Source organism: Bubalus kerabau, chromosome 10, assembly GCF_029407905.1.
Source record: "Bubalus kerabau isolate K-KA32 ecotype Philippines breed swamp buffalo chromosome 10, PCC_UOA_SB_1v2, whole genome shotgun sequence".
Classification (NCBI taxonomy): domain Eukaryota; kingdom Metazoa; phylum Chordata; class Mammalia; order Artiodactyla; family Bovidae; genus Bubalus; species Bubalus kerabau.
In genome coordinates, this window is record NC_073633.1 from 71,710,561 (window position 1) to 71,731,167 (window position 20,607).

Genomic DNA, 20,607 nt, shown 5'->3' on the forward strand with positions numbered 1-20,607 from the left:
GCCTTGTAGTCATTTCCTTGCTTGTGAGAGGAAAGATTTTGTACATTTTTATAAAAGGAGGCCCGAAGAGAACACCCTCCTCTTACTTCCTAATATATTATGTCCTCCCCTGCCGAGTCCGGGGACTTAGTCTGGATTTGGTAACTGAAGTAATATAAATGTTAGCTAAGAAGCATTCCCGCAATATGGTTCCAATTTAGGCCTGTTTTGAAGTCGAAAGGCCCAATATGTCTCGTAGATTCTTCGCTGGACATTAGCGCTAATGTAATTTGCGGAGGAGCGCGGGCCGCGACGGAGAAGGCGGCCCGGCCTCAGCCGATCAGGACGCTTTCCCAGTGCCAGGGGGACCCTTGCGCCCGCCCACCCCACGCCCACCGCTTTTGATGTCGGGGGCTTTGCTCAGGAAATTGCCTTATACTTGCCAGGGTTTGCAGATAAATGGAGCAAGGTAAGTGCTGTACCCTGTCACCACCCTCTCTCCCCTCCAGGCTCTGGAAGGAGGCAGCCCCGGCTGAATGCAGCCTTTCTCTGCAAGCTGTTTGCACTTTACTTCAATCACGTATCTCTCCGAACACCGGCTTGATTTGCGAAGACACGAGTGCATTTTCGGAGTTGGGCTGACGCGCCCCCTCCCCGAACCGTCCCCCTCCCCGCAGCCCAGCACTGCGCTCACACCCCTCCCCAACTCCACGGCTGCATCGCGGTAATGAGCATATCCCCCTGGAACTGTCTGCCCTTTATCTTGCTGGGGGGACCCGCACCTTTTGAACTGCCATCTGTAGATTGTGTTGGTGCACTGACTTGTTAACTGTGCCATGCTGTGAAGGAAATGGCATGATTTAGATCAAGTGCTCAAGACGGCTGTTCATAAGAAACACTTGAGCCAAGCTGTTGCTGCTCAGAAAGTGCCCTGGGGAGAGGGGTTCCGTTTCGGGTCACGGTCCTGCCTTGTATGGGGGCAGGCGCAAAGCGCTGCAATCCCCCGGCTTCGCGAGGCTGGAGGGAGGGGGTGGGGAGAAACATTATGAAACCATAGAAGCGAGGCTGCCAAATTAACTTCTCACCCTTTCAATCACACTCCAGAGGATAAAAGCCTAACATTTCTGCCTCAGAAACAGGCTCGGTTTACACCAAACAAGTTATTTCTCTAATTTATCAGCTTGGCCAGCTATCCTTCTAATTACTGAAAACGTGTGCTCTTTTTGAAGCCACTTTTGTACGTGTACAATGATCAGCCAGCTAGGAAATGAGTTTTGGAAAATGTTTGTGGACAGGACTTCCCCAAGACTGCTTATCAAAATAACTGAAAAACAGAAAGTTTCTGGTTTCAGTTGTTTTGTTTCCATGAAGATGGTTTTGCTTATTCCAAGGGGCCAAAACAAAATTGAGGAACCGCAAGTTCAGGTAAGCTGGAAAATGGTTCAATCTTCACTTCTAAATTGCAGATTTCTCTAAGTAAAGTTTAATTAGGAAAAGGAAAGCTGAGAAAGGGTCAGGGAACAGGGGATCCCTTCAGCTTACTTCATCAACTCCGAGGCTAATACCAAGGGCACTGATTTGTCCATTATATGGAAATAGATGATTAGGGTCATTCTCTAAGACAAATTTACTTTTCTGCACACTCTAAATCTGTTTAGTCACTTTAAAGGTGTCAATTATTGGAACAGGCTAAGACTATGAATTTCTTAGTAATAGCTTTAATAACATTTTGAAATGAAAAGCAGATACCTTGAAGTCAGCCTGCTTTGAAAAGACATATGAGCAGCTCTGGTTTTAATTTGGGCAGCATTCTACATCTGGAATCCCTTATAATTAAAACTAAAAACTGAACTACTACTTCCACCTGTCAAATGATGAAAAGATGAATGCACTAATAAGTTACTAAATAGCCCAACATGATAGAGTTTACATTCTCATTCTATACAGTAAAACAGAATTTTGGACAGGAGGCTAAAGGTCTTTGGTCATTACTAATAACATGCTTTCAGTATTAACCTGTATGTCCTGCTGCAACTTCTGACGGGGTCTTTTTTACATTAAGAGCTCATTTCTGTTAAGTCTTTGTTTTAAAAGTAAATCTAGATTTCAGAAAGAATTCTCAAAACACGTAAATTAAGATGTACTTTTCATCTCACATTTTATGGTTTTCATCATTCTTGAAATCCTTCTAATAGCGTTCTCTACTAATTGCACACAGTTGTCGAAAAGTTCAGTATTTACAAATATTTATCGAGTACCCACAGTATGCATGGCTCTGTGCTCCACACTGGCAATGCAGTGCTGAGCACGATATATCTATGTAGGTAACTTAGAGTTAGGAATACTTGAAGTAATTTCTTCAGAATGACAAAAAACCACATTTTTGCCTAGATTCTGATAAGAAGAAGTCATTTTCTAAAGCTTTTGCTGTCACTCCAATTAAAACAACAATGGTCATTAAAATGGCCTTAGACTGTCACCGGTGATCAGAAGGTTAATTATTTAAAAATGTAAATCCTGAGTTGTAACCCCTACTGAAGCTGTTTGGAACAACTCCCCCGGCAGAGGTCGAGCTGTGTGGGCGGCCCCTAAAGGCTCATTTTTCTTATTACACAGTCTTTGCTTTTCTGTCACAAAAAAAAAAAAAATGGAAATATCACATTTTGAAAAGGGCAAGGATCCTCTGAGGAAAAAAAAAAAAAAACAGTGAAGAGTTTTGCCAGCCGTCGAAGGGGTCCTCCACAGGGTACACACTGCTTTCCCGCAGGATGTCCTGATTGTTCTGTTTAGCACAGTAACTAAACTACCATTGGCACCAGACAAGAGAGGAGAGGGCAAGGCCTGGAGGCAGCAGTAATCATAATAAACCGAGTTCTCTGTCTCTGGGAAAGTATGCCCAGCAAGAGAATTCCAGCCTTTTTTGAACTCTTTTGGCCTCTTTGCATGTGTGCTCAGTCTCCAAGCCATGTCCGACTCTTTGCGACCCTGTGGACTGTAGCCCGCCAGGCTCCTCTGTCCATGGGATCTCCCAGGCAAGAATACTGGAGTGGGTTGCCATTTCCTTCTTCGGGGGATCCTCCAGACCCAGGGATCAAATTCATGTCTCAAGTCTCCTGCATTGGCAGGTGGGTTCTTTACCACTAGCACCGCCTGGAAAGCCCCATTGTATACACACAATGGTATATTATTCAGCCTTAAAAAGAAAGGACAATCTGACATGCTATGACATGGATGATCCTTGAAGACATTATTAGGGAAATAAACCAGTCACAAAAGAACAATGTTGTGTGGTTCCTCTTACATGAAGTACCTAGAGTATTCAAAATCATAAAGGCAGAAAGTAGAATGGAGATTACCAAAGACTACTAGGGAGAGGGTGCAATGGGAGTTACTGTGTAATAGGTACAGAGTTTCAATTTGGGAAGATGAAGAAAGGTCTGCAGATGGTTTCAGAACAATGTGGATGTACCTAATGCCACTGAACTGTATGCTTCAAAATAGTTGAAATCATAAATTTTATGTAATATATATTTTGCCATGATAAAAATCAAGCTTTTTACATTAAAATAGAGATTTCCAATTTATCTAGAAACAAAGAAATCTAAGTAATGATTAACATTAGCCAGCATACCTGAATGATACCTAAGATTAAAATTGAGTAGCTTGTACTCTTAATGGGCCCGTCAGATCGCCACAGCCCACCTTCTCCTTCTGGTCTTCCGCCCACTCCGCATCACCCACATAGGCTTCCTGCCAGGCCCCCGCAGCCTTCTGCTCTAAAGGGCTCTGTGAATAACTCTCACATGTACATACAACTTTCCAAGATTTGCCTAGAATGGGATTTTTTACTGATAACACCACAATTAACTCAGTCTATCCCAGGCCCAGAGGAGCTGAGACAGGACAGGACGCATGAGCCAGCATCCATGATAGAAATGTGACTAAGAAGCCCTCTTTCTGCAAAATGAGCCCTCGGCACCCTCCTCTACCTACCCACCTGTGGGAGAGAACAGTGGATGTCACGCCCTAGAGACCTACTGAGCTGTGCTTCTTACTCAACAGTTACAAACAGGGCCACAGGTAGATGCTTACAAAAGAACTCGAGGTACTTTTCAGGATCAGAAGAAGTTGCCTATTACCCATTTTTCTGATATTGACTTTTATGTAAATATATTACAGGTTTTGTAGCTCAGAGTCAAGGAGCAATGAATTTAAGAATCTCTATTAAAGTCTGGATTATCCCCAACTGTGAACTTTCCTTCTAAGCCATTGACTGTCTAAGGATTTCTTCCTCTTAAATGCTGCTGTCAAACGAGCATTTTAAAGCATTTATCAAAACCAATGGCTGCAAACTTCAATCTGTACATTCCATACAAAGCAAACCCCAGTCTAGTGCTGATGCATAAATGATGTGTTGGTTTAATCTATTTTTCACAGGGGGTGTCTGAGAACAGGAAAATTAAAAACAGGTAGAATGGACTATTATTACTGTCCCATAGTGTGCTTTTTTACATGAGGTCTGGATTAAGATAACATCTGGTCTATATTTCTTGAACTATTTCCCTTTTATCACAAGAAAAATCGGCAACCCATCTCACAACTGCTCTTAATTTAGATCTAAATATCACTGATGAAACATTGTACAACATGCTGTTATCTATTAAAATGATTTCCCTGAAGGAACAGTTGATACTTTTATATATTCCAGCAAAGCTAATCATGCCAGGCCCCCTTAGTAGGGCTTACCTTATAATCATATGTTCAAATGTTCCACCTAAATCACTGCTTTGGTACCAAATGAGTCTTATTCTGAGATTGATTTCACTGCGTTGGCAAATATGGTCCCCAGGTCTGAGAGCCACAGAACAACCAAGAATCTTTTAGGAATACAAAATTTTACTCTGGAGCAAAGGAGCCATTGTTCCTCCTCCCAGGCTGTACTATGGGCTTTCCAGAACCCCATGCAAGGGGAAGGCAGTAAGCTGTTTTCAGCACTTTTCAGAGTTCAAGTCCTATACAATATAGTATATTGATTCCACAGAATAAAAGCTTCTGGTTTTTTTTTTCAGAGTTGTATAACTTATTTCCACAGATAATAAATCAGGAAAGTATTTTCTCTAAAATTATTTTGCATACCTATGGTGCACACTTGTTTTGTTCATTGTAAACTACATCAAGGCTCAGAATCACAGACGGTAAGTCTATGTATTAACCAGTTACATGAGAAATTACTTTCTACAACCCCCACCTTTAATTTGGTAGTATCATGTGTTCCTGACTTTTTTTTCTTAAAATACAGAAACCAACACACACAAAAATTATAGGGGTTAAAAAACTCAAGTAGAAGTGATTCTTGGATAACTGAAAGTACAAGGGTGTTCGATACAGTAGAAAAAGAAATCAGAAATATATTACACATAAAATATAGAAAAATTAGAAAAAAATGCTTATAAAGAGGGGATTGATGAAATGAATTATGTTATATACATAGCATGGAATATCTTACAGCCAGTTAAATAAGGATAAAGGATATGTGTATGCATGTAGGAATGATCTTCATGATGTATTGGGAGCAACACAACACGAATAGTTTGGTACCATTTTTTGTTGTCATTAATGAGAAAAAATATAAAGAAACAAGTATGTTGATGTGTTTGTAGAAGATCTCTGGAAGAATTTATATCAGACTGTTTTCAGTGACTAACTGTTCAGAATAAGAAAGGAAGAGAACATTTCTATAAACTACTGATGGTTTTCTAGCTTTTCTGAACATACATATGTCACTTTCTAAATCTAAAAAAGAAAAGTAAAAATGCAAATAGAACAGAGATCAATTAGCCATTTCCTTACCAGAATAAATCAGAAGGGAAGTGGCTGGTGGGGGAGGGTGGGTGCCTGCAGAACAGAGCAAGAGGAATGCGATTGACAGGCATCCTGTCATCTTGTATTTTTTGGAGGGAATTCTGAAAATAAAAAGCCTTTGGAAGTTATCAGCGGTCAGGCTGGAGCCATTCATTTTTCACCTGCCTGTGTTTGTTGTCTGGCAGCCAGTCAAGGGTGCTATTAGCAGAATTAAGATCCAGAAGAAAAGATTATCCCATAGAAGGCAAGATAAGGGGCTGGAAAGTGTGGCTGGTTATCAATATCACAATACCAAACAGGTCAGAAAGGATTCCATATAGGTTTCACTTGAAGCAGGTAATCTCTGCAAAAAGAATGGAGTGACTGTTCCTCCGAAACACTTCAGTCCTGCAACATACTGCAGTTCATTTAAGATAAAGCGGCAGTTTTACCAAAGAGTCCCACAACTGCTTTAGGCTGGGGAGTGGAAAATAAAATACTGCACCAACATTCTTTTATTCCCCCTTATTCAGTAACCCTCAGTAATGAAACAACCTTCCATCTCTCTCTCAGATCATTTTTAATATTTTGAATGGTACACTTTCATTTGCTTTTCTTTCCTTCTCAATGAGGAAAGATCTAAATGGAATTCCATGGTACAATTTGATATAAGAAACAGGAGGAGTGATCATAACATTAAGTATTTAATTGTTGGCAGATTTTTTTAAATCACCAGTGGTAGTGAGGATACAGAGCAGCAACTCTTGTCTAGGGAGCTTATGCCACTCCGGTTCTGAAACATGTGTTTTCAAACAACGAATTGGAATGGTGAAAGTTTTGAGTTCATGTCAGCACAGCAATTTACAAGAGTTCACGTACAGCATGAACTTACATAGCATTTCACCATGTTGTCTATGAATCATTCAATTTTAAGCTCTACAGCATATGGACAATTGCAAAATGCAGAGGTAAGAAAACACATTTGGTATTTCCATTTTATACACTTCATATTGGAAATAAATGGCTTTGTTTTCCCAACTGTTTTTTGTCTGAATGATAAGGGCTCTTTCATTTTCCTTTTCTCCTTTTCTTTTTTTGGCAGTTTCAAGTAAGAAGTTATTAACTTGTTCAGCTAAGTAATTTTTCAATGTACGAAAGACCTTTGTATTATTTGTACACATATGGAGTGATCAACAACTAGCAGGTCATTGATTTTTTGTCATCATTCCAGTAAAAGTGATGAATTGACAATGGTTCATCCAGATAATACTTGATCAATAAAACACATTCCCAAGAGAGTTGCAGTTTAGGGAAGTGTCTAACCATCGACAAAATTACAAAAATAAAGATTTTTGTATCTTTATCACCATATTGGCACTATATCACCAATTAAGGTAGCCAACCTTGCGTACACTCAGTGACCCAGGAGTTGTCAATTTCTCAATGAAAAGATAAAACCAACATACATTTACAACAAAAATGGGCTTTGATATTTTTTATAGTCTTCCATGCTGGGAGATATATCAACCAACTCACTTATGCAGATAACACCACTTTAATGGCAGAAAGTGAAGAGGAACTAAAGAGCCTCTTAATGAGGGTGAAAGAGGAAGTGAAAAAGCTGGCTTGAAACTCAACATTCAGAAAACTAAGATCATGGCATCCAGTCCCACCGCTTCATGGCAAATAGAAGGGGGAAAAGTGGAAAAAGTGACAGATTTTATCTCTTTGGACTCCAAAATCACTGCAGAAAGCCAGTGACTGCAGCCATGAAATTAAAAGATGCTTGCTCTTTGGAAGGAAAGCTGTGACAAACCTGGAGAGCATTTTAAAAGGCAGAGACATCACTTTGTGAACAAAGATCCATAGAGTCAAAGCTATGGTTTTTCCAGTAGTCATTTATGGATGTGAGAGTTGGACTATAAAGATGACTTGAGTGCCAAAGAATTGACTTTAAATTGTGGTGCCGGAGAAGACTCTTGAGAGTCCCTTGGACTACAAGGAAATCAAACCAGTCAATCCTAAAGGAAATCAATCCTGAATATTCATTGGAAAGACTGGTGGTGAAGCTGAAGCTCCACTACTTTGGCCACCTGATGTGAAGAGTCAGCTCATTGGAAAAGACCCTGATGCTGGGAAAGATTGAGGACAAGAGGAGAAAGGGGTGGCAGAGCATGAAATGGTCAGACAGCATCACTGATTCAATGGACATGAATTTGAGCAAACTCCAGGAGATAGTGGAGGACAGAAGAGCCTGGCATGTTGCAGTTCATGGGGCCGCAGAGTCAGACACAACTTAGCAACTGAACAACAACAGAGTCAAAAAATTGAATCTGCTACAGCAGACATGAAAATACTTTCATTTCTGTAACAACTTTCAACAGCCTGTCAGTGTTGTGCTATTAGCATGAATGAGACTATGCCCTGTCTATGTGAGATAAATACCTTCCAAAATATTCTTATTTTTCATCTCCATTCTAAAAAAAGGACATTACAGGAAAAGTAGAAAACTTTGGTAATTGAACATTAAGATCTAGTTTTAATGAGTTTTTAATTACAAAAGCAATACATAAAAACATTTTGTTTTTTAAATGCCAACAAATACAACATGTGTACAGTATGATAACAAAAGCTTCCCTCAAATATCCTAATCCCTTCCCCAAATATACACACCATGCCTCCCTCCTCGCTGATAACAGCAATTAGCAAATGTGGAGAGTATTTTACAGACTTTTATCTATGCATCTACAAACATACATACACATACACAACTGTAATAGAGGAGAGTGTTTTTTAAATAGGATTATACTATATGTATTGTTCTGTGGGTGATTTTTCTTCCTTTAACAGTTTGTCTCAGACATCATTCCAGGTCATTATGTAGAGACTAGAAGTTGCAATCTAGAGCCCACAGTTCACAAATCTTTTTTTTTTTTAATTAATTTGTTTCATTAAAAAAGTCCGTATTTTCTTTTCTTTTAATGAAAATATCCAGCAACATTGTGCCCATTTCTCACCAGGAACTGATCAGAAGCAGGAGTCCCTCTGATGGGATCTACACTCACAGTACACCCCTAACTCCTTCCTACAACCCCAACTCCATGTCCAGCCTGGCCCTTTAAATCTCCAAGTTTGCTACCCCTGCTTAGATATATCTATATTACTCTTTCAAAAGGCTGCATTATATACAAGGATGTATTGTACAATACAGAGACTATATCCGGTATTTTACAGTAACTGGAACAGTACCGTAAATGGAATATTACCTTTAAAAACTCTGAATCACTGTGTCATACACCTGTAACTTACAAAAACTATACTTCAATTTTTTAAATATCAAAAAAAATAAAAGTCTGCATTATATTCCATAAGACAGATGCATCATAATTTATTTAGCTATTTCCCCATTTATATAACACTTTGAATGTTTGAGTTTCATGGTATAGAGTAGAACTAAATCCCATAGTCAGAATTGAACTCCCCCTTTTTGTTTTCATTTTTTCCTAGAGTTTATAAAGATCCTGAATCCATAACTGATAATGCCTTATAAAACTTCACAAAAATACAAAAGGCCGTTGTAAAAAGCCTGAATCTGTAACAGATAATGCTTTATAAAACACAAAGGATTGTTCAATATTTTTCCCTTTGAAAAATGATATTGTAACTGAGAGACCAGAGATCCGGGGATGGAGAGAGAACGAGGATATTCTGAAAGATAAAGAAAACTCAAGCAGAAGCTCATTGGGATGGATTCTATGTGCTATTAGTTAAATCAGAATTCTTCTCTTCTTAAAAAAAAAAAAAAAAAACATGTCTCTGGCTTAAAAGTGACAAAGATCTGCTGAATAATTAAGTCTTCTTTGGTCTCTTTCAGCAGCTGTCTCTGTTCTCATTCTCCTTTTCCTTTTGTTTTATATCCCTGGTTCAAAAAAGTCTCTAGGAGCATATAAAGTTCCCATCACAGGGGTTTGCAACTGTGAAAATGGGACAGAAATCCTAAAAGTTCAAAACTTCTTCCTTCAAAGTGATGCTGTTCATGTGGATAAAGTTGACAGACTTCTAATAAGAGGCCAAGTCACAGTTACAATTTAGTAACTATAGTGTACACTTGAGCCAAAAATCAAAGCACATGCGAGAGTGGAAAGGAACTCGGGTTTTTTCTGTAATCATCTCTCATCCAAAACAAGAAACACACATGGACAATAACAATTGCTATTCTCAGAGAAATAGAACTTTTGCCTACGTAAGTTGAGGTGAGGCAAGAATTCTGCTCAAATAAAAAATAGACACTGAGATAAAATTTGCCTACTTCTCATGGTTTTTTCCTTCCAATCAACTTATTTAAAAATCCCTAAACTTCCATTTTTTTCTACTGGGCTACAGTAAATTTCTCTACAAAAGTAGGGAAATGTTTGCATATAATTTTCAAGAGGATCATATTTATCTGCATATACAATACTCAGAAATAAGCCAAAGCCTAATAATAGCCTATTGTTTTATCTGTCTTTCTAACCAAAATTAAACTTTAATGTTTCTTTACCTGTAGGTTTGAGACTTAGAAATCAATATATGTATCTTCTGAATGTCTTCTATGTGTGCATGTATTAAGAATAGTCATCTTTGTTTATTTTCAATAGAAAATTTTCAGCAGAGAATAATCAGCATCTAAAAGCCTTCATAGACTGTAACAAATAAAGTATTGTTCAAATAAACTATTTTAAACTAAAACTGAATATTTTGAAATAACAAATCCATGCTTTTTTTAATCCCTTTGCTACTGATGTGAGCTATTATAGCTGATGTGAGCTATTAATGGTATGTCCCAGGTAAGCTAAAGTCAAAAATTTAAGCTTTACAAAAGGTATCTTGCACTCCTTACAGGAACTGAGAACACCACACTGATTAGATCACCCGGCTTCCACAGTTGATTTAGAACACAGCAGACTCCTTGAAAGAATCACAGAAAAGCTCACAATTCCTTGCAATAGTCCCTTCCCCATCCTTTGAAGTTACAGATAACCTAAAAGTCATCATGTCATGCTAGATTTAAAGAAATCCTCAAAATATCTGCTCCTTTCCTATGGTTAATATCAAACAGGTATCAGTAAGGCTTGTTTTAAGACAACAGCCTCTATGATTTCAATAGCAGCAGAGAAAATTGGCTGCAAAAAAATCAGAGTCTCAGAGGATGATGCCGGGCCAGAGTCTAAGGTAAAATACAGCAGATTCCCAGAGCTACTCAGGCCTTGCAGAGCCTGCATCTCCTTGGTGCTCTACACCGCCCTTCTGATCTATGTGCAGAGGAGCTTAAGACTGACAACCTTATCACTGAAAGATCATGCAAACACTGGTGCCTATATGCACCAATTACTGTGCTAGGAGCTTAAGGTAGAAAACTGGGTAAGATGTATATATGGTTTGGGGGCAGACTGATGAAAATAGAATTCCACAGTGTACCTTGTAGCCAGTGCCAAAGTAAAGCAGTGTACGAGAGAGCACAGAGAAGAGACCAGCTCTGCTTTTGACTGAGAAGTAGGGGCTGGTCAAGGAAAGTAGTCAGAGGTGGTATGTTATGATAAGGACAAGCACTGCTCCCCTGTTACCCAACTGTAATGATCACGTATTCGCTAGCCATCTGTTTGATTTCTAACAGAGGTGGGCAGTTCGATCTCTTGGAACTCAAACAAGGGCATATGTACCCTGGGTTTTAGAGAGTCTGTTTGCATTCTCTAGCTACCTTTCCATGATTTCATTATTTGACAAAACTGGATAATGATTTATCTCCCTGCCCTTCAGGCCCTAGTGGAAACAGTAGGAGATGAAGAGCTGACCCCCAACTTCCTCTGCTTACATATTGTCCAGAAACACCACAGTTTCACTTTAACAAAGCCTGCGCACATACGTAAAGTTCCAAAGGCTTCTGATGAAAGAAGGGACACAGAAATGTGCTCCTGATGGGTGTTATTTTCCTTTTGAACACTGGTACCTGGATTTAGCCAAGTTTAAAATGTCCTTGAATTCACAGATAATCTCCTCAAGTGGTAACCCAGTAAATCTCGGCATAATTTCCCATGGAGCTTATCTGATTATACAGCACATTTCTAAGATCTGTGTTAAGAAACAGTATTAGATAAAGTGACCTATTTTATATTACTAAAGAAGCAACTTGTATTTACTACAACAGTTGGATGCTCACTCAGTCATAGATTCAAAGTTCTATACACAACTTTAACTGTACTTCAAACACTACAGCATCTGTCTCATTTAAAACAAATCAAGTAGAAGAAGATAAGAGTTTCTAGAATCATAACATACGAGATACAACTATCATACCTCAAAATACAAGTCTAAAAACGAGATACCCTCTTTTTTGCCTATTAAATGGATAAGGATTTTTTTTTAATTTTATTTTATTTTTAAACTTTACATAATTGTATTAGTTTTGCCAAATATCAAAATGAATCCGCCACAGGCTGGTGCACTGGGACGACCCAGAGGGATGGTATGGGGAGGGAGGAGGGAGGAGGGTTCAGGATGGGGAACACATGTATACCTGTGGCGGATAAGGATTTAAAAATAATAAAAACCAGCATATGTGTGCAGGAAGAAACCAATATATATATAAATGTGAGTAAGAATACAATTTGGTTCAATGTTTTAGAGGCAATTAAGCAACAGGTATCAAAGGTATATACCATTTGACTTATAATTACATTTCTAAGAATTTATCCCAATAACCTAACCAGAGATGAATCCAAGGATTTACACACAAGGAGCATGCACATTTAACATACCTAAAAAAAAAACTAAATATACAACACTTAGGGTCTGGTTTCCCCGGTGGCTCAGCAGTAAAGAATCTTCCTGCAGTGCAGGAGCTGTGGGTCTGATCCCTGGGTCAGGAAGATCTCCTGAAGAAGGAAATGGCAACCTACTCCAGTATTCTTGCCTGAAAAATCCCATGGACAGAGGAGCCTGGTGGGCTATAGTCCATAGGGTTGCCAAGAGTAAGGCATAACTTAGCAACTAAACAATAACAAATAAAGTGTGGTACAAGTATTATATTTTTAAGAAGATATTTAACAAAGCAGAAAATGTTTGATATGTGATGGAAAAACAAAAATCAGAAAACAGCTAGTATATTATGATTTTTCAATAAACACAAGTATACTCATGTAAATATACCTAAGCAAAAAATAGATGGAACATATATACTAAAATATTAGTATTAATTGTATATCATATGAAATAATGCATAGCATATCACCTGTGACAATGATATATACACATATTTAAAAATCTGACCTCTGGTTTTAAGAGAAAGCCCAAAGCAGAATCCTGATGGAAAACAGCAAGGTTGAATATTTAAATACTTATATACATCATATTAAACACCATGGGGTATAAATACTTTGATTCCTTAAATCAAGTTTGTCCTACAATAAACAGTATAAGTGTCAATGTGTAATGTCTCAAAATTTTAAAAGATAGTTCTACTTTTTTCTTTCCCACAGGGCAAATACTCATCCTTGCTAAGAGAACACACTTATGTGAAACAAAGATTAATGTTGTGTGGGTGTGAGGCAATTGTCTTTATGCTTCTACAGCCCTGGTGGATGAAGTTAACACCTTTTGTTCATGCCAGCCCTACATATCTTCTGCCTAGTTTTAACCTCAGTATGATTTCCATGGCATCCTCTGGCCAGTAGGGGCATCTTCCCGAGGTGAAATCCAAAGAAGTGACTAATTAGCAAGAGTCTGATTCAGATATGCCAAGAAAGAAATATTATGCATTAGTATTTATTTCCATTGCACTTTATAAGCACAGTGATACACTATTTCCCATGACACTTCCCTTGCAGAATTACAGAATTGTGGTTATACTGCCAACTTTAAACATGAGAGGAAAAACAGCACAGTCCGTATATAAACAGATTTTCAAAGGTTATTGTGTGATCAAAGCACCAAAATCTGGGGAGAGCTTCTGGAACTACCCACTCAGCCACTATCTGCCCAAAACTTGGTAACAGAAGGTGGTTGATAGTGGTTGCTTAGCAGTTGTTGTTTCAAAAACAAAAACCTATTTCTTGCATATTCTACCCTGATTCTTGACAAAGAAAAGTGCCGCAAAAATGTGACTCTGCTGGGGGTGGGATTAAAATGGAGTGTCAAATTTATCTTGTAACTGTCCTTTCTGTAGATAAGCCAGACCCTTAAGAGTATCCTAATGTGTAAGTATAAGGCCATTCGTTCTTTTTTTTATTTTAGGCAAAATATAACCTTCACAAAACAACTTCTTTTTGGTGAAATTTTCCATAGTTAAAATCTATTTGAACCAAAAAATATATATATAAGAAGGTATAAATCTTAAAATTCCAGGAAATAGATATTTCTCTTTGAGAAGGTCATAGGTGTCATGCTTAGTAAAGAAACCAGAATGGGAGTGGGTGAGTTCTGCTATGGAAGTCTGGCTTTCTTTCGGCCTGAGAGAGAAGGGAGGTAGGGATGTGATCTTCCAGTCTCCTTCCCAGTTACTCAGTGGTGTCCTTCTACCTCTTGCCAAGTTGAATTCCAAATCTAAATTTTAGTAGCCTCAAATAACAAAGTTTTATGCCCAAATAACATATAAGATTCATACACACATCACCAGTTTCATAATTACCCTCCACTGATGCATTCATCAAGCATTCATTGAGCATCTACTGTATGTCTAGTGGAGCGTCAGCAGGTATTATCAGGTATCAGGTATTTTCTAGTCAGGTTCTCTTCTTCACGGATGTCCCCAAGAAACCAGTGGATGCTCAGAAAGAAGTATAAAAGTGTTAAGGAAACTAAAGGAAAGTTTGTTCCAACATATAAATGTCCCACATTATATAGCTTCTAGGATAAATCTTATATGTTACTTGGGCATGCTGCTGCTGCAAAACTTCATTATTTGGGGGTTCTTAGGGTCTAAATTATAGGTGGCAAGCAAGGATCTGCTATCCCTGAACTACCACAAAACAATACTAAATTGGACCAATTTCTGAATAAGCCCTTATCAGATCAGATCAGTCGCTCAGTCGTGTCCAACTCTTTGCGACCCCATGAATCGCAGCACGCCAGGCCTCCCTGTGCATCACCAACTCCCGGAGTTCACTGAGACTCACGTCCATCGAGTCAGTGATGCCATCCAGCCATCTCATCCTCTGTCGTCCCCTTCTCCTCCTGCCCCCAATCCCTCCCAGCATCAGAGTCTTTTCCAATGAGTCAACTCTTCGCATGAGGTGGCCAAAGTACTGGAGTTTCAGCTTCAGCATCATTCCTTCCAAAGAAATCCCAGGGCTATTTGAAAATACAAAACAAAAATAACAGATTAAAAAACTATTCTGGAACTCTTGGAGGTTCATAGTTAAACATCTCTCAAAGGATGAAGCGATTTGCAGGTAGAGTATTCACTAGAAAAATGTCAGCTTTAACTTAACTCCAGACCTCATACATTCCAAGTTTCCTTCTTAAAAGTAGAAATGAGGATAACTTGTTCACATAATTATAACGGAGGGAAACCTGGTATAAACATATCTACAAACCTTCAGTAACAAACCCTCAGAATCAAGTAAAGTAGTGACTTAATATTTATAATGCTCCTACAACGTCACTGCCAGAAACAAAAATGTCGCATACCAAGTCCCTAGCCAAAGTTTCCAAGGGATCAAGTTGAAAGGTAAAAAAGTAATAATATACTATAGCAAGATTTATACATATGTCACCAGTATCATAATTACCCTCCAATTATGCATTCATTAAGCATTCATTGAGTGTCTACTGTATGCCTGGTAGAGTGTCAGGTATTACAATTAAACAGGGTATCAGTGATGATTTATGGTATCAAACAGCAGAATCCACTGTGGAAAGTTTAAATGGAAAAAGAATTGGATTAGGTTTTGGGTAGCTCAGAAACGGAGAAGGCACTGGCAACCCACTCCAGTACTCTTGCCTGGAGAATCCCAGGGACGGGGGAGCCTGGTGGGCTGCCGTCTATGGGGTCACACAGAGTTGGAGACAACTGAAGCAACTTAGCTTCAGTTGCAGCAGCTCAGAAAGGTCAGAGATCCAAATCCTGAAGCCACACAGCCAGCAAGAACATGCAGAATAGGGACTTCAGTAAGAGAAACATCTCTGCCCCTGTCAGTAACTGCCATCCTTGGGACTGAAGACCAGAACTCTGCCACCGTCACCTCCCCAAGATCTCCATCGTCAGCCTTAGCAGAAGACTGGCTCCCTTCCATGCAGCTGTCTCCTTCTATGACTCACTTCCGAATCCACCTTGCATGGACTGCATCACAAAGCCCAGATCACAGGTCTGCCCCCTAGTCACAAAGGAATCTGACAGATCTGTTTTCTGGCTTCTGTCTTGGAAAGTTAGGTGTCATGTTGTGGGAAATCACCAAAAGGTTAGGTGACCACAAAGTTCACTGTAAAATATGACAGCCTGCCATGGAGCATTCAGTCCAGTATAATAATACATAGACAACAAAGATCGCTGAATGCAGGGACTTCCAAGTACCAAGCAGACCTTCCTAAATATAATCTAATAAAAATTTTACATTACCAATATATCAGGTTTATCTGACAAGGTTTTTCTTCCCTAGAGGATCATTTTCTCTGCCTTTTTCTATAATCTCATACTTAACATGAATCAGTCCAGCCATTTGGCTGTGGACTAATTATGTTAAATAAAAAGAAAACCAATTATATTTTAAAACATGGATTAAACGCTTGTGTGTTAGACTCTAGGCTTCTCCATGTAGCACTATAACAAAGAAAATGGACTTGTGGATTAAAATGCCACTCAACCATTACCAGCTGTGTGTCCTTGAGTGGGGTTTTTACTACCTTACATCTTAGTTTCTGCTTCTGCTGTACTTACCACATAGAATTGTTTAGGATGATTGTAAAGAAACAAGCATGTACAAGACTTAGCACAGTGCTCAGCACTGTTGGGTATTATCCAACCATTATTTAATCCTTACAATGACATTATGAACCAACATTGTTATCTCCATTTAAACTGACAAAGATGAATCTAAAGTCACTTTCCAAGTAACACCTGAGTAGCATTGGGATTTGCACCCAGGTTTTCTCATGTTGAGCCTGGCCTTTTAACACTACTCCACCTGCTAAGGCTTAAAAGCCATTACAAATAAGAATGACTCATGTAGGTTCTCAGAAAATCTTCTCTTTCCTATAAAGCAAAGTTGTTTTTTTCTCCATTTGATAGAGAAAGAAAAAGTATAGAATTCTGATAAAGGGAATGTTCTTTCCCCAGAATCTTTACAGCCCCTAAATATTTAGGACCAGAAGGAAATTTACAAGCTAGCCATTCTAGCCTCCTGAACTTAATGTCACCCTAGGTCCATCTTACCTTTCTTTAGGTTTACCCTGCTTCCTATCGTCTCTTTTGTCTTCTATCATTCCAGGCAGAATCTAGAGACAACAGTCAGGCAGCCACAAAACTGAGTGTTATCCAGGCAAAATGCAAGAGAAAAAGAGCTTGACTATTGACCAACTGGTGGCACTCATGGCTATATGTGCATTTCCCTAAGAGTATGCCCTGGAATGGGCTTCCCAAATAGTTCAGTGGCAAAGAATCCACCTGCCAATGCAGGAGATGCAAGAGACGGGGGTTTGATTTCTGGGTTGAGAAGATACCCTGGAGGACGAAATGGCAACCCACTCTGGTACTCTTGCCTGGAGAATCCCATGAACAAAGAAGTCTGGCGGCCTACAAGTCCATAAGGTCACACAGAGTTGAACATGAGTGAACAGCTGAGTACACGCACTCCCTGGAACACGTAGTTCCTTAGGATGCTAGTAGATATTTTATAGGTAAAGTGTCTGCCCGCCATGCGGGAGACCCAGGTTCGATCCCTGGGTTGGGAAGATCCCCTGGAAAAGGAAATGGCAACCCACTCCAGTACTGTTGCCTAGAAAATTCCATGGATGGAGGAGCCTGGTGGGCTACAGTCCATGGGGTCGCAAGAATGAGTTCTAGGTCAAGCAAGTTTGGAAAATGTGGGGGTAAACAAAGTTAAACAGGTTTGCTCAGAACTTTTAATGTGTTAATGAGCGTAATGAACTCACAAATGAGGATATGATAGGCAGTGTTGAATTTGTCAGAGTCCTTTTTTTCTCAAAGAATCTGGTAGGACCAGTGAATCACAGACACATTTGAGAAACACTGGGTGAGGAAAGGTGTTTGTCATCAGAATGCAGAAAAAAAAATGAGTTAATTCAAATGTGACAGGAAACTTCTAGCACCACTCTGGGAAGAAGAGGTTCTGATCCTCTGGTTCACACATCCAGTTTGCCTGGCATATCTGATACCTATAGGTGGTACACACCAGGTTATGTGGCTTGATGCACTCAATATGAATATTGACAAGGTCACTCTCCATGTTCAACATACAGTCTTCTGATTATATTTTAATTTCCTTTGTAGCCATCCCACAGAGAAAAGTGCTAGGCAAGCTGGTATAAATGCCTGGTACAATTGGTAGCTATATTTCTTGTTGTAGATTAATATAAATATTCCAGCCAATAAGAGCATCCAGTCAATTTGACAGGCAATTTCTCAGTGTAAGTCAAACCATCATTACTTTGGTTTGTGCAATCTCTTCCAAGTTTTGTGAGAATGAGATAGTCTCTACGAGTTCCTAGATACTGACAAAATTCAGTTTCCATCCTGCAAATGTTAAAACCAGACAGAACCCAGGCCTTATTGTACTTACTAAGGTCCTGTGACCTTCCACCATCTCCTGGGCATCCCTGTGAGGCTGTGTTATGCTCTTTTATTATTAAACATTTAGACCTTTTATGCTTTTGCTCTGATTTGCCATCCTCTATGGGCTTCCCACGGAGAAGGCAATGGCACCCCACTCCAGTACTCTTGCCTGGAAAACCCCATGGGTGGAGGAGCCTGGTAGGCTGCAATGGGGTCACGAAGAGTCGGACACTACTGAGCGACTTGACTTTCACTTTTCACTTTCATGCGTTGGAAAAGGAAATGGCAACCCACTCCAGTGTTCTTGCCTGGAGAATCCCAGGGATGGGGGAGCCTGGTGGGCTGCTGTCTATGGGGTCGCACAGAGTCAGACACGACAGAAGTGACTTAGCAGCAGCAGCAGCAGCATGGGCTTCCCAGGTGGCTCAGTGGTAAAGAATTGCCTGCCAATGCAGGAAACCCAAGAGATACAGTTTTGATCCCTGGGTGGGGAAGATTCCCCTGGAGAAGTAAATGGCAACCCACTCCAGTATTCTTGTCTGGGAAATCCCATGGACAGAGGAGCCTGGCGGGCTACCATCCACGGGGTCACAAAGAGTCGGACACGATTGAGCATGCATGCACACACACACACACACACACACACATATGCACACACACACACACCATCCTCTATAGCCCTAGGATCTTAAATAGCTTCTAAATGAAATGAAAACACAATTTTCCCAATTTGCCTTACTTACCAGTGAAGTTCTAGGATTCCAATTTTGAAAGCATGTACCCAGGCAAGTGGTTATCTTACTCTGGAAAAATCTCAATGAGCTAAAACTAAAGGAACTTTGCAGGACCACAGAAAATAAGCAGGCAGGGGTCAGTCTTCCATCCTGAACTTGCCAAGCTACAAGTTGGAAAATCCATGCAAGGAGCCAGCTCTGCCCAAGGGGACACCTGGATTGTGAATCTCTCCTGGAGGGAGGCTGGGGTGCTGGGGAGATCATTTTCATAAATACACTTACTTTCCTCCTTTGAACAGGCACACCTGTTTTCTCTACTAACTCTGTTGCTTCGGTCACTTATGCCCTAGGGAAAGCAGTTGTAAGAAATAGCAGATGCAGAATTTACACAGCAGAGAGCATTCCATCCCTTCAGTTTACAAAGTCTGCAGAAAACAACCCAGTGGTGCAGAACTATTTTATGAACTGTGACTTCAAGCCGCTCATTGAAAATGCAGTTCCTATCACATTGTTCTTTGCAGATTTTCATTTTAAAATGATGAACACATTTGGGGTTAGTTACACTTGAACTGGCCACACTTGCATCAACAAAAATCTTCGCAAAAAGTTTACATTGTGTACACTACTGCCTGTTTTACAGATGGAGAAACTGAGGCACAAGTACCTTACCCCAAACTTCTGCAAAATGACACGGAACAAATACCACCTGCCCATAGCACGTGACAACATCTAAAAAGGAACGAGGTGTGTTCCTGCTTAGTGAGAATCTACTTTGAGATGGATTTGCCTGGTAAAGACGGGCATGAAGTTGACCTCTGAGGATAGAGTTCAGCTCTCTGGTGTCATGAATGTTATCATTCAAAACAGAAAAATGCCCCCTGGTGAACTTCTAGCTCAATGACTCAGAAGTGAGGAGTAAGATTATATGTTAAGTATCAAAGGGTAGATAATCCAAGCAGAGTAGAAAATAAAAATCACAAATTGGAAATCGTTTTATTTCTGAGGATGTAGCAGAAAGGATTCAAACATGCAGAGATTCTGCACACATCAGTGCAGGATCCCAGCTTGGGTGGTCTCACATGGGGAAAAGTCCTCAAACAAGGACAAATGAGGAAAGGGATGGGAGTGGAGGAAAGCAGGGGAGATCAGGTCTGCAGACAAATGAATAAAAAAAAGAAAAGAGACTCTCAACCACTCACTGTGTGTGCATGTGAAGTCACTTCAGTCATGTCCAACTCTTTGTCACTCTGTGGACTATAGCCCGCCAGGCTCCTGTGTCCTGGGATTCTC

General features: G+C 39.8%; 1 long non-coding RNA gene across 1 annotated transcript in view; it reads right to left on the bottom strand.

Annotated features, from left to right (window-relative positions):
* Positions 1-13,604: 13,604 nt before the first annotated feature.
* The window catches only part of LOC129621546 (uncharacterized), a 41,472-nt gene continuing 34,469 nt past the window's right edge, over positions 13,605-20,607 (bottom strand). Inside the window, exon 3 of the long non-coding RNA XR_008699437.1 lies at positions 13,605-15,144. This is a non-coding gene — a long non-coding RNA (uncharacterized LOC129621546). The remainder of the gene's footprint in view (positions 15,145-20,607) is intronic.